The following is a 12,183-nucleotide window of genomic DNA, read 5'->3' as shown; positions in this document are numbered from 1 at the left end:
ATGAAGGCATTCGGCCTAAAGGCGACTGAGACCCTGATCTCCTTCCCAATGCTTTTCTCGGCCGACCCCATGACTAGTAAATATTGATCGGAGAACTGCTTGGCCGCCCCGTGTTACTTTCTTTAAAGGCTGAGGCTACGATCCAAACCAAGTGAGAAGCCCACTCGGGGAGCAACGTGCTACCGTGCGCAGTCTGCGGGGCAAGCAGGCGGGGAGCGCGCAGCGGCCGGGGGAGGGGGGACATCGTGTGGCCTGCCCAGTGGGCCCAAGCCTGTAACTGCAAGGCTTCTTTGGCGAATGAACTTTCAAGCGGAGGAGGAAGGCTGTGCCTGCCATTCTTCTTCTAATGGTAACAAAAGCGCCTTGGAAGAAGTTGCGATTTGTTTATTCCATGAAGCTGTTGGATTCTCATTGGAACTGTGTCTTATTTCTGAAGTTTACATAGTTACTTCTAAGAACAGCCTACACACTTTCTAACTTTAAAAGCAGATCTTCGTTGTTAACAGCATCCTTTGCACTATAGTTTATTTGCTTACTTAACATGCTTTATTAACGTGTTGTGTTGTACGTACGTTAACTAATAGCTGTGTTCGTATCTTCGAAGTGTATTTTTAAGCGCACCGGGTTCTATCCAATTCATCTGGGGGCGCAGAGCATCCATCACTTCTGGAATCTACCTCTTGATACAGTAATCAGAATTAGAAAGGTTCGCCGTTCACTTACCCTCATCCTTTAAAACTTTTCCATTTAAGAAAATCGATGAAATCCTTTCTTGTAACTCGCTCCTTCACTACGTCTATTTTTATTAATTTTTATGATTTGGCAGGGCTCAGCAATGCTGTCTGGGATTCTTTTTTTTTTTCCCCTTGCTAGAGCAACTGCGGGGGTGGGGGAGGCAAGGGCTGGCCTCCTGCCGGCGTCGCCCCCGCGGGGACCTCGGCCGAGCGCGCGGCGGGGCCGGGAATAGTGGTGGAAGGAAGCTGCGCTGGCCAGCCGGTCCAAGGCTCCACCTGCGGCCAAACCGCGTAGGTTCTCCGTCTCTCCGCCTCGCTCGCTAGCGTTCGCACACATAGACCGCAGCTCTCCTTTGGGTCGGAGAAGACGCCAGCCAAAGGAGGCGGGGTTGCAGGAGGAGAGTCCGCTCTGCGCAATCCAGTCCGGGACTTGGCTCCGCCCCGGAGCGGCGGCCTCTCCGGTGACAGAGGAGTAGTGAGCCGCACGGGGTGAGGCTGCAGCCAACTCCGCTCCCCGCGCACTCGGCTGCCCAGGCGCTCCGGACGCAGCAGCGGCGCTTCTCCGCGGGGCCGACCGCCCGCGATGTCCGCTTAGGAGCGGCGGCTGCGGCCAGCATTGCCACACCCGCGGCGTAGCGCTCCCAGCCGTGGAGCGGGGCTAGAGGGCGAACCCCTGCGCCAGCCCCCACCCCGCCCCCCCACCCTGAAATGACTTGTTAATCGGCGCAGACACCACCGAAGGGATCGCCGGAGTGGAATCCAAGTGGAATTTGGATTTGGAGAAGAGTTTCTTGAACATTTACTCCTTTCTTGTTGGTTTCTTTCTTTCTTTCTTTCTCTCCCCTTCTCCGCCTGTCATTGGAGATGAATACAGCGCGTTTGCATCCCAGAAAGTAGTCGCCGCGACTGTTACCCCAAAGAAACAAGCACACATGTAGGAATGACAAAGGCTTGCGAAGGAGAGAGCGCAGCTCGCGGCCCGGAAAGATCCCCTCGATAATGGATTACTAAATGGGATACAAGCTGTACCAGCCCGCTCCGAGCCCCGGCCGCCTGCCCGTCGATGCACCGAAAAGGTACGGCTGGGGCGCCCCGGCGCGCCCCACCTCCCGGGCGGCTTGGCTCCCTCCTGCGGGTCCCGGGGCCGCGGTCCGCACGCCCTGTCTCGGCTTTGTGGTGCTTGCGTTTTATTTTGTCTTGTGTCAGTCTCCGGAGCGTTGCCCGGCCCTGGGGGAGCAGTCGCGAGCCCTGCCCGCTGCTCGTCTCCACCCTGCGCCCCAGAGACCGCCGGTCTCCGTGCTGCGAGCTTCCCCACCCGCGCTGCGCACACGCCAGGCGCCGCCCGGGACACCAACCGCGCGGAGAGCTCCCTGGCCCTGGGCTGTGTGTGCAGTACCCGGGGGCTCGTCCTCACTTTCGGGCCAGCAGGCAAGAGAGAAGCCCTGAAAGGGTGAGATTCTCGGAAGTGCCCGGTCCTGGTGCGAAGGCAGGGGAAGGTGTTCTGCCCTCGAGGGCTGGAGGAGGTTGGGTAGAAGAGCGCTGTTTTCGCTCGGCACGAGGTTTGGGTTCAGGGGTTCCGCAGATACGGTGGGGAAGCAAAGAGAATCTTTTGTTGTCGGTGCGGGGTCTGGGCTCGGCTCAGTGGAGTGCGGGAAACTTGTAATGGCCCTGGCACTCGCGCACCCTACCACTTGGTGACATCCCGGCTCCCTCGGACGCTGGCACCAGAGGTTCCGGGCTTTGTTTGCTCGAACGAGTGGCCTCCTCCCAGTGTGGCGCGGCGCCCCCGCCCTGGGTGCTATTCCCCGCCGCAGCTCCCTCCTGGGCGGCGAAGACAGCATCCGTCGCGTCTGCGTCCCCCTCAAGCACAGAACCCGCCACGCCGGGACTGGCGCCCACTGTGCCATCTTCCAGAATCTACGAGGCCCCTCTCTGGAAAGGTGGTTTCCCGAGAGGGGGAAGGGTGAGAAGACCAGTTAAGAGATGGCTCAGTGCTTGCTAACCAGATGAGAGCTCTGCCCGGGCCCCAGGTTCTGGATTGTCCGGACTACTTGCTGCGTCTAGAGCGCTGCTTCGCTGGCAGTGGGGCGCTCGGGAGCAAGCCCGACAGTGTCCACCCACTCTGCACGACCCTGCTGGGATGGGAAGTGTCTCTTCCCCAGATGCTCCGCTTTTTTCTCAGCTCCCCACCGTGTTACACGGTGCAAAGCAGGATCCTGAGATCCGTTCCCTCCTCCCACGACCGTAACGGTACCGGGGGAACCAGGGAACAGTCCTGGATTTGTGGGTATGGGGGAAGGAAACAGGACTTCTCTTTCCCGCTCCCTCGCCGCCCCTCCGCCCAGCGCCGCCTCCTTTTTTTCCAGCGCGGGGTCACTCGACCAGGCGCTTCTGGAAAGTTTCTCTGAAGGCCAGGGGTGGGGGGCACTACAGAATTGGGGCTCAGCATGTGCAGCCCGCGGGAAACGGAACCCCCAGGGAGGCGGGCGAACCGCCCAGAATACGGCTAGGAGGTAGGAGCCGGCCCTTCGGAGAGTGGCACGCCGGCCGGTGGTCAGCTTGGTTGCGGTCGTGGCGCTGCACTTGCTGGCCCAGTCTCACAAGCAACTGAGCAAGGGGTGGGCGTGGGGAGGGGCGAGAAGGGGAAGTTCAGCGCAGCACTCAGGAAGCTGGTGCGGCCACTGTGGACAGCGGCTGGCGCGGCCACTGTGGACAGCGGCTGGCGCGCGGGTGCGTGTGGACACGGGCCCGGGCTCGCTGGCTCCAAGCTCAGCATCCCAGCCTCCTGCACCCCTCGCGCTGTTTTCCAGCCGGCGGGTGTTCAAGGAGGAGCAGAGCAGGGAATCAGGTGTGCGTGGAGCGGGGGAGGAACCGCTGTTTTCACGGCCAAGGCGAGCATTTCCAGGGGCCGCCTCCTGCCTGTACTGCAGGGGGCAGGCCCGCTACCAATCCGCGTCGGTCCTTGGGAGAAAGGCGTCTGCTTTGGGATTGTGGTGGCCAGGGACGGCCACAGTGGGATCACTCTCTGCCTAGGCTGGATGAAAATCAAGTTGCAATTGAATGTGATCCATGAAAGGTTTAAAACACAGGCGCGCGAAGACACACACTCATACACACTCTCTCACATGTACGCCCAACTTTCTTTGCTTGGAATCTGAAAAGATGTTTAACCCTGTTACAGTGTTCTGCCAGCAGGTCTCAGGAAAGCTATTTAATGCCCCCCAGCGCTGGTTCTTAAGTCTTTCCGGGTACGAAGGTCGAGTGCCTTTGCCTTGCCTTTCTCTAATCCTGATAATTGTCTGGTCTTCCTTTCAACATACATCTTGGGCATCTGATGTCCGCAGTCTGCCACTCTCATGGCAGGGAGAAGATTGTTGGTTCCAGATAATATGAACCCTTTATTAAGGTTTTTTCCCCAAAGTAAAGATACTAGTGCACATTTCTGAATGAAAACATTTTATTTTTCACACCTTTTCCAAATGACTACCGGAGGTCAAGATTGCAAGTATTCTGCATGGTTTTTTTAATACCCCCTGTTTAGTCTGCATGGAGCAGTTTTTACAGTAAGCTTTGATTAAACTACTCCAGGCACGAAAGTTAATTATTAACCTAACCTTAAATACTACAGTGGCAACACTGTGTCTCCACCTATTAACCTAAACCATCTGTTAAAAAATAATTGCACTAATTATTTGAATTTGGTTTACCCATGCTTGTTTATATGGTGACTTTTATTCGACTCTTGAGTAACCCCCCACTCTCTGTTATTATTTTGGGTTTAGGACATTCTTAGATGAGGCACTTTGCAAACCAATCTGAAAGCAGAAATGAATGACCAACAGATTTAAACCTCTTTTTTGTGTTATGTCTTTTTTCAACTTGATATAAAGAGGCATTCTAGTTCATGTTTCTTACTGACACTGTTTGGTGACAATCTTCCCAAAGTGTTCTGTTTTGCAGTTATCACTGTTTAGAGATGGGCCACACTCTCATAATGCATATAATCCACATATGTAAATGTTCAACAGACACCCAAAATCATGATCTCAGTAGCTACCTGCAGAATATACTTATTGGATAAAACATCCAAGTTTAAATAGGTTAAAAATGCATAAGAACCACTGTAGAAACTCAAGTAAATGTTGAATGAATAAATGAAAGAAATAGTCCCAAACAGTTCACATTTCTCCACTTAGAGTAGACCTAGGCTTTTTTTCCCCTACAGTGAAAAACAAAATCTATGCCTTCAAGTAAGTGGTTATTATAAAGTGGCAATAAGTGCAACTCTTTATTTACTCACACAGAGACACACACATGAACACTCACCCCTCGAGTTCTTTCAAAGTCTAGTGAATGCTTTTCCTATCATTAAAAAAATATAGCATTTGCATTTTGAGGAGGTGGATAACATTGCCAAGTGTGTTGAATCAGAAGGATGGCAAGAATTAGGAAGACTGTTACATTCATTGAATAAAAATAAGAAACCCAAATTAAGAACTTGTATTAAATTCAAAATAAATCCTCATGCTTTAAAGGCCAATGGGTAGTTGCACTCCTTTATGAAATGGAAGGAAAAATACTGTTTCGGACAAGGAGGTAAGTCAGATACTTCAGGATGTGTACATAGTGCTTCAGCTTTTTTCTGAGCAGGACAAAAGAGTAATCATGGGAGAAAAAGTTTTTTTAGAACTAGACTTGCCAAGAGCTAATATATTCTCCCATCATATTTGTTTGCAGAAAGGAATCACAGAACAAGCCAAACTAATTGCAAATGCTTTAATTAGGCATCTGCCGTTTGCGACGGTGGAAGAGCCTGCACGTATCTCGGCACTGCCGCCTGCCCTGCACACAGGCTTTAAGTTTCGACAGTTCACTGCCCTCGTCCCACAGCGCGTGTTCCCTGGGTGTACACATCTCCAGGGGAAGGGGAAACCTGGAAGCATCCTGCTGGGCCCTCCCACATCAGTGCCCCCCACTCTCTTGGGGTGCCCTGGAGCCAAGTTGTCTCTGAGAGATTTCTATTCCAGAGTGAAGGCTTTTCTCCTCTGCCTTAAAATGTGCTGTAAGAGCAACTGAGCTGTTCTCTGCTGGCAACCACACAGTTGCCTCTTGGGGATATGGTAAGGTAGGGAAGGGAGGGAGGCATTTAATCCCTTTGAAATGGGCAAGTAAGATGTCATACCGCACAAACCTCAAGGGGAGAAGGGAGTTCGGGATACTTCTCAGCATGGGACTATTACAATATAGTTTATACACAAGGGTATCTTGCTTTGTGAAGCAGATGAGATCTTGCAAACCTTTTTATTAGACTAATTCTGACAACACTAATGGAGAACGTCACATGCAAGTATCAATACTTTGATGTTTCCCAAATAACCGCCTCAGCCCAGACCTCTCTCCTGGATCTCTGATATACACAATGCCTACAGGGGGTAGAATCTAATAGACATCTCAAACCCAAATGCTCCAAACACCTAGTTCTGGATCTTTCTCCTCCACACATGCTTTTCTTATCATCTTCTCCATCTTGGTAAATGGCAATTCCATCCTTTGAGTTTGCTCACGCCAAAAAACTCAGGAGTCATCCTTGACTCTTCTCTTTCTGGTATCTGCATCCATTCCAGCTGCCATGTTGTCAGCTCCACCTTCAGGAAGCATGCAGACTCCCTCCAGGTCTTCCACCTCAGTGGCCCTCACATTGGCCAAGCCACTATCTCCTCCTGCTGGGGAACCTACTGAGTTCGGCTCCCACCTAGTCTCCGGGCTTTGCTCTTGGCCCCCTATAGTCTTTTCTCAACACAGCAGCTGAAGTGATATATTTTTTTTTTTTTACAGATTAGGTTACATGTGCTCAAATGCTTTCCCATCAGGTTCCAGTCAAAGCCAGAGTTCTTTCTATGGCCTTTGTGGCTCTACATGATCTGCACTCGGGTCCCCACCTCTCTGACCTCCACTCCTCCTTGGGGTCACTTGACTATGCTGGGCGTGCTCCCCCCGGGCCCCTTTGCAGGGTCTCTCTGCACTTGCCCTTTCAAGGCGTGGGGCGGTCCCTTGCCCAGAGAGCTGCAGGATTTGCTCCTCTCCTCCTACAGGTTCTCTGCTCACATGTCACTTTCTCAGTGAGGCCTTTCCTGATCAAATTTACTTCACCCTTTTGTCGCAACACTCCTTACCCCAGTGGACGGCCTCAGGTTTTTTTTTTTTTTTCCTCTTAGCACTTTTCACATCCTGACAAACTGTCTGTTGTCCTCATTTACTTTCTGTCTTCTGCTAGACATAATGCCATTGTGCTTCTTTCACTGCTGTTATCGCCAGCGCCCAAACCTGTGCCTGGCACGTCGCAGCGCCTCCATAACGAGTATTTGTTGAATGAATGAAGAGCCAATCTTTTTTTTTTTAAAATAAATTTATTTATTTATTTATTTATTTATTTATTTATTTATTTACTTATTTATGGCTGTGTTGGGTCTTCGTTTCTGTGCGAGGGCTTTCTCTAGTTGCGGCGAGCGGGGGCCACTCTTCATCGCGGTGCGTGGGCCTCTCACTATCGCGGCCTCTCTTGTTGCGGAGCACAGGCTCCAGACGCGCAGGCTCAGTAGTTGTGGCTCACGGGCCCAGTCGCTCCGCGGCATGTGGGATCTTCCCAGACCAGGGCTCGAACCCGTGTGCCCTGCATTGGCAGGCAGATTCTCAACCGCTGCGCCACCAGGGAAGCCCACGAGTGAATCTTTTTGCAAACAACCAGTCTTCATCTCTTTTGCCTGCTCCTGTTTTTCTATGATATGTGTCCATCAAATGAGACACCGCTCTGCCCGCATGAGTGTGTGTGTGTAACACTGTCTTCCATGTACATAGGTGATGTGTTTCATGCACCATCAGTGGGGCGTTCACTCTGGGTTGTTTTTCCAGTCTTCGTGATGGATTGACGCCTGCTCATTCCCACACTCACATCCAGTCAGTCCCCTTCTATAGCCAAGAGCACAAATCTGTGGGACACCTGGTTGAAGCTGGAGGGAATGTGAGTTAGGCAGAATCAGCCTTCTAAGAAACAGAGCTAAGAAGACAGCCAGCACTTATGGAGACTGAGCTTTTGACCTTGGACTCATTTGTTCTGCATTTTAACCACTGGCCACAGAACCTTCTTGCTTTTTTGGAGTTTGCTAATAGTAGTTTTTAAAATTCAACTTTCTGGGGCTTGCCTGGTGGCACAGTGGTTACGAATCTGCCTGCCAATGCAGGGGACACGGGTTCGAGCCCTGGTCCGGGAAGATCCCACATGCCGCGGAGCAGCTAAGCCCATGTGCCACAACTACTGAGCCTGCGCTCTAGAACCCGCAAGCCACAACTACTAAGCCTGCACACCACAACTACTGAAGCCCACGCACCTAGAGCCCATGCTCCACAACAAGAGAAGCCACCGCAATGAGAAGCCCGCGCACCGCAACAAAGAGTAGCCCCCGCTTGCCACAACTAGAGAAAGCCTGCACACAGCAACAAGACCCAACACAGCCAAAAATAAATAAATAAATAAATAAATTTATTAAATAAAATAAAATTCAACTTCCTACCAGGAGGAAATAGTATGCCCATTAACCCACATTTCTATCCTGTCCCAGTGCAGTGATAACCGTTGTTGAAGACCCTGTTCTTGGAGTTGGATGACCTGGGTTCCAGACTCACTACAATGGACAAGCCACTTAACTTTTCTCAAGCTGCATTATTTTAAATAAAAATTGTGAATAGTAAACCTATGCTTTCTATCTAGTAGGACTGCTGGGAGAATAATATGAAATCATGAATGTAACTGTATTTGGTAAAATATAAAATGCACTCTGGAACTTCCCTGGTGGTGCAGTGGTTAAGAATCTGCCTGCCAATACAGGGAACACGTGTTCGAGCCCTGGTCCGGGAAGATGCCACATGCTGTGGAGCAACTAAGCCCGTGCGCCACAACTACTGAGCCTGCGCTCTAGAGCCCGCAAGCCACGACTACTGAGCCCACGTGCCACAACTACTGAAGTCCACACACCTAGAGCCCATGCTCCGCAAAAAAGACAAGCCACCGCAATGAGAAGCCTGCACACCTCAACGAAGAGTAGCCCCACTCGCCACAACTAGAGAAAGCCTGTGCACACAGCAACGAAGACCCAACACAGCCAAAAAATAATTAACTAATTAATTTTTTAAAAATGCACTCTGGAGGGCTTCCCTGGTGGCGCAGTGGTTGAGAATCTGCCTGCCAATGCAGGGGACACAGGTTCGAGCCCTGGTCTGGGAAGATCCCACATGCCACGGAGCAACTGGGCCCGTGAGCCACAATTGCTGAGCCTGCGCGTCTGGAGCCTGTGCTCCGCAACAAGAGAGGCCGCGATGGTGAGAGGCCCGTGCACCGCGATGAAGAGTGGTCCCCACTTGCCGCAGCTAGAGAAAGCCCTCGCACAGAAACGAAGACTCAACACAGTCATAAATAAATAAATAAATAAATAAATAAATAAATAAAATAAAAATAAAAATGCACTCTGGAAATTTGAAAAGTTTGATGCTAACTCCTTCCTCCGCTCCCGAGACCCCAAGCCTAGCAGAGACCCTGCTTCATTGTCTTCTAAATCATAAAAGAAAGATTATACTGTGTTGATGTCATTTTAATGTAAACCACATTACAAAATTAAATAAGATCCTCAAATTCACTGAAAATGCACAATCTATGTAGTGTACAGATGGCAACTTTATGAATCAGATGCCAACCGTGTCAACTAGTGATTGTTTCCAATGTGACCAGTGAATCAGGCAAAGTCATAGGAGTGGCACTCTGCCAGGCATTATAAAAAAAAAAGTAAGGGCGTTGTTTTTGCTCAGGTAAGTTCTAACACAGTTCATGTCAGTGAAAGCATTAACGTAGAACAGACACGTCAGGGCGAACTAGGAGTAGGAGGAAAGAAGTTTTGATCTTTGCTATTTGCTACTATCTTCCCCACCAAATACAGGGCAAATTCATTAGATCTTGTGGCATAAGTTTATTAAAAATGTGGAAGGACTGTTGGAGGGAGGGCTGTAGACAGCTCTGGAGGTGATGCAGAGGTCACACATTTTAGGCAGACACAACACAGATTGCATCCCATTTTTTGCCATTTACAAATAGTGTGACTTTGAGCCAGTTACTTATCTGCCTCAGTTTCCATTTGTAAAATGCTACGGTTTACATTTGTATTACAGTTGTCGAGGAGAGTAAATATGACATCTGTAAGTTTCATGGCCCAATGCCTGACACACTACACACACTCATTAAATATAAAGTGTTATTTTTATTTGGATGACAGTTGTCATGGAGAGTACCCTGGTGGGGAGAGTACAAAGGGAAATGGCCTTACAAATCTGTAACATAAAGAGATGATGCAAAGGAAACACCTTTGGAATGGAAAGGAACATTCACACCGTAAGCAAAATACACAGTCTGCACCCACTAAAGAATCTGAGAGTACCCACATTTGGAATCTTAGAGCTGCCCATAATGACTGTTCAGGGATGAGTTGAATTGACCCCAAGGACCACACACCTGTCATAGGGGAGAAGCTTGGCCGTCAATCAACTCCTCCAGGAGGCTATGGCTGGGACTACCGCATGAGGGTCTTTATGGTGGCCATATTTGCCAGGTCAGTCTTCCCTGGCCAAGCCTGAAACAGTGACAGTTTGGGAGCACCTGAATCTCCACGCAGAAGCAAACCACTACCTTCCCCACCAAATGCAGGAAATAGTCACCTGACCCCAGTGGAGACAGCGATTACTCTACTGCTGATATATTGCTATACAACCTGAAATTTGATTCAAATGATAATCATACACTTTCTTATCTTATCTGACTCCTCAAAAGCACAGCAAAAGGGGCAATATTATCACTGCAGTCCTCTGAAGGAACAGGAATCCCTCCATGGCTTAGAATTACAGTTATTTTCATCTAGGAAAATGTTTTTCTCTTCAATTTTGTAAGTGGAAAGAGGACAGAGAGGGGAATAAATCAGCAATTCACACGTCCCCAAGACTGAAGGACCAGGTCCTGCGGAGCAGCCAGTGTGCGACTGTTGCTTTGAAAGTACTGTTAGTCATAGGTATTTCCACATACAGCCTTGAGACCTGAGGCTTTCATTTAATATGACTCAGCGCTTGCTAGTGGTTTCCAACTAACCTATAATTGCCATCTGCAGAAACTTTAATTCAAAGAATCCAAGCCAACTCAAAAACCTTAGCGGAAGAATCTCTAAAATTGATGCCATTTACCCCTCTCTTATCCCTTCTGCCCTCCCACGTGTTTAAGACCAAGCCTCTGGCCATGATTTGATTTGAAGCATTTATAGAACAGAACAGGATCTGGCATTGAACACAATGAAAACATGCCATTGGAAAATAAGCATTTGAGGGACTGGGAAATAAGGGATATATTAATTGTGGTTTAATGTTACATGAGAGTTTTAAAGCCAGGCTTTCTGTGGATCTATTCTTCCTTCCTTTTTCCTATTCCTGAGTCCTTTTTTCAGGAGCGTATTCAATCTTTTCATTAATATTGCAGCAACTCTAGGGCTTGCCTCACCCCCAGACTCCTACCGTCCTTGAATGAGGAAAGTAAGAGAATACTGATGGAGCTGGTGAATGGAAACGTTCCTTTCCTGAAAATGGAATGCTTTATGAAAAACTGCACTCCACAAAAAACACTCAGAACAATCCAACAACTGTCTCTCCTCCTTTTTACCCTGAGAGCCACTTGACTTCATTCACATATTTTGGTGTTTGAATGCCTTTGTTCTTAGGCCTCAGATACCCAGGTGGAACACCAGCCTATTAAGCCTTTCATTATCCTAAAAACGTGAGCATCTGAGTTACTAAAAACATTTTCATCTCTGCAGAGTGAGCGATAACTAGAAACCGGACTGTTTACAGCATTCTAAACTGGAGTATAGGTAGCAGAATGGCAGTTGGGTGGATTTTTATAAGAATACTTGTTAATGGTTTCTGAGATGGATTCTGTGCTAATTCTTCTCGCATCATGAATGATGGCCCTAGCTAGACACTGTCGCTGGGATCTTCATCTATTAATCATGGAGGCTACTTTCTTATTCGGTTGCCATAGTTTCAGGGCCTCAGATAGTGTTGGGATGTCTTGGGAAAGGTTTGAGATATACTAGGCTTGCGAGGCTTGCAGTGATTTTGGCAGTCGTGGTCTTCTGAAAGCACTGAAAACTGCTTCTAGTATAATTCAGCGTTGGATTAAAAGAGGCAACTTCTGAGAGGGTCTCTCTGGACCTTGTTACGTGCACATCCAGCTGATATTTACTCCAGGATTTGCCTCTTACTCAATCTTGCTGGTAAAAAATTACAGTCCGGGGGCTGATGTCACTTTCATCTTTCGACAAGAAAGCCAAAGGGTATGAACTCCTCATTAAGGCTGTCTCTAAACGTG

General features: G+C 49.1%; 1 protein-coding gene across 5 annotated transcripts in view; it reads left to right on the top strand.

Moving 5' to 3' along the window:
- Window positions 1-1,223: 1,223 nt before the first annotated feature.
- SEMA6A (semaphorin 6A) overlaps window positions 1,224-12,183 on the top strand; it is a 126,065-nt gene continuing 115,105 nt past the window's right edge. For all 5 annotated transcript variants that reach the window (XM_007192130.2, XM_007192132.2, XM_007192129.2 and 2 more), the window contains exon 1: window positions 1,224-1,810. The gene's annotated coding sequence lies outside the window, so the exon portion shown is untranslated. The remainder of the gene's footprint in view (window positions 1,811-12,183) is intronic.

The sequence above is a fragment of the Balaenoptera acutorostrata genome, chromosome 2 (genome assembly GCF_949987535.1).
Source record: "Balaenoptera acutorostrata chromosome 2, mBalAcu1.1, whole genome shotgun sequence".
Taxonomy (NCBI): Eukaryota; Metazoa; Chordata; class Mammalia; order Artiodactyla; family Balaenopteridae; genus Balaenoptera; species Balaenoptera acutorostrata.
This window is presented reverse-complemented; position numbering and strand designations above follow the sequence as displayed.